Here is a 2,853-nt window from a genome sequence, read left to right on the forward strand (position 1 = left end):
ATTGTTCAGATACTAGGACCTTTTGAAGCCTTCTTTATTTTTAATAATTTTGAAAGATCATACTACACCTACTCCCCACTCAAATGGCTACTGTTTTTTGGTTTTTTTGTTTTTTGTTTTTTTTTGGACATTTCTGACTATTGTTTTAGTCTCTCCATATCCTAATTGGAACAAGAATTATACACAAAGCTAGTTACTTCTGCTATATTCCACAGCTATTTTGTATAATCCTCTATTATGGAATTTATCAAACAGCATTTTAATTATTCGTCCAACTTCTCTCTCTCTCCCTTGCCTAGATGATGATCTCATTGAAGGATGGGATCGTGTTACATTCATCTTTGTATACTCCTCATCAAAAGACCTGCATGTAGAAATTAATCAATCAATGTTTAGTTTTGGATGGATGAATAGATGGACATAAAAGTTTGACATGATCTGCTTTCCAAAATGTATGAATGTGCTCTGCTTCTCATAATGAGGGAGACCTATAATAACCCAGCCTCTATACTTCTCCCTTCCCTGTTGGAATGTTTACAGCCACGGGATCAGCAGTCCGCAGCCTAGAAATGGTCTTTAGTGGGGCAGATTGAAGTCCCTCTGAGTTGTTCGGGATCCTGATCTCTGCCCAGATTTCTTTCACACTAGTCCAGCCAAAGAGTTGGAAAGCCTTGGTCCCGTATCATGGTGCCCCATGTCTGCTCACAAGCGCTGTTGTGAGCCAATGGGACTCCACCTGCCTGATTACAATTTGCTTGGTTCACTGAGCCAATTGCCCTGCCTTGGTTCCTAAGATGACTGTGATGACATTTTCTAGGCTTAGCCATTTCCTCTCACTCCATATGCCTTTTTAGTTCTCCTGGCCAAAAAGTATTCTCTGTAAATGATTGAGAAGCTAATTTATACCAAAGAGTAAATGATTCACAAGGCTTAGTGTATTACTCTTTCTCAGGACCTTTGCAACTTAAAGGGGACAACATCTTCAGTCAAAAAATAAATTTCAAGTTGTGGCATATCAGGCATAAGCATGCTCTCAATTCTTTCTGGCTGGGCATACAGTCTCTGCCCAGGGCTATTAGCTGTAGTGCCCTCTTCCCCTCCTCAGCGCTGTCCCCTCCCTGCCATCCTCACTCATATACAACCTTGGCCTCTGAATCACAAGACCTCAGGGTCTACATGGATGACCATCCAACACTCTAGCTTCCTCATCCCCTTTTTCTCTATTCCACATTGGTCATTTAGTCCCCAAACCAGCTAAGCCTTGTCATTATGATTCATTTTATGCATAGATCTCACTCTTTCTCCAGGTATCTTCTCACTGGAACCTCCAACCAATTAATTCCTTCCACTCTCTGCCACTCTATCAGCTAGTTTCTTTTCTCATTCCCATCCTTTTCAAACTTAGATCTCATGGTCCACCACTCCATAACACTTTTTTCAGAACTCTAAACTCTGGCAATCTTTTTATCACACTCATCTGGCAAAAATCCAACTCAATGTATCGAACTCTCCTCTTGCTCTGAGATAGGGCATGAGCTGCTCAGTTTTATTGAGAAAGTGCTACAACAGGGCAGATCAATTTCACCATGTATTTATTATAACTATTCTCAGATGGGCTCTCAACACTGCCCAGCAAGCATGCCACTTTCATCTCATCAGCTCTGCTACACACTTTCTTCTTGAGCTGGCTTCCTCAAACCTCTGATTCTCCCACCTCTTTCCTCACTCTTGGCTTACAACCCTGCCTCCTATTTCACAGGGAACACTGAGTCCATTTCACAGAATTCTCTTGCCTTCCCACCACCAAGCACACAAGCCCACCCACCTCCCTCCTGTTCCCTGGCCTTTTCTCTCTCCCACCAAACAAGGCTAGTTTGTCCACATGGCTTAAGATCCATCTTCTCCTGCCTTCTTGGGAAGCACATTGTCCATGATCTCTTCTTTCTCTAGTTTCCTCCCAAACGGATTTCCCCCAATAGTATTTCAATACCCGTAAGTCTTTTCCATTTAAAAATAGACCTTTTACAACCTTGAATACCCCTCCTCCTATTGCCCTTTAAACCAAACTTTCTGGAAAAGTCCCTCCCTATTTCCTCTTTACAGTTACTCACCCCTCTCACTCCCCAGCCTACTCCAGGCTGGCTTCAGATCCCATCACTCCACTGGAACAACTGTTGCTTGGGTCACTGGAGGCCTCCAAATTCAAAGGGCATGTTTCAGTCCCAGCTCACTGCCCCTGTCAGTTACACTGGCCCTGCTGGACATGCCTGCTTCTTGATACTCACTCTCTTCCTTTTGCTTTAGTGACATACCACTACCTCACTCATAGACTTTTCAGCAATCTCTTCTCTGGATACTTTACAAGTTTCTCCTTTTAAAATTGACTACTTAATGTTGGATTTCCTCCAGACTTGGTCCTAGGCTCCTTCATCCTCACACTCTAACCTCTCTCTCGGAGAGCTCATCAACCTTGTGGCTTTAGATTCCACCTATGCACAGATGAACCCTGGAATCCAACTTCCCCTTGGCCTCCAGTTCTTTCTCTCCTTCATGCTCTTTGTTCTGCCAGACTACCAGGTCTCTCCTTGAATAGTCTGGTCAGAGGTCCCACATCCATCATACCCCACAGCCTCATACAGATGTCTTGAGATCAGAATGTCTGGGAATTCCAAAACCAGTTCACCTAGCATCCAGCAGTTCTTCTGACCTCACACTGCTGGAGAACATCCTGTAACAGAGCTCATTCACTTCAACCTCCCTCAGGGCCATGGTTTGAATGTGTCCCCAAAGTTCATGTGTTGGAACTTAATCCCAAACCTAACAGTGTTGAGAGGAAAGACTTTTAATAAGTGA

This window comes from Pan paniscus, chromosome 2, assembly GCF_029289425.2.
Source record: "Pan paniscus chromosome 2, NHGRI_mPanPan1-v2.0_pri, whole genome shotgun sequence".
Taxonomy (NCBI): Eukaryota; Metazoa; Chordata; class Mammalia; order Primates; family Hominidae; genus Pan; species Pan paniscus.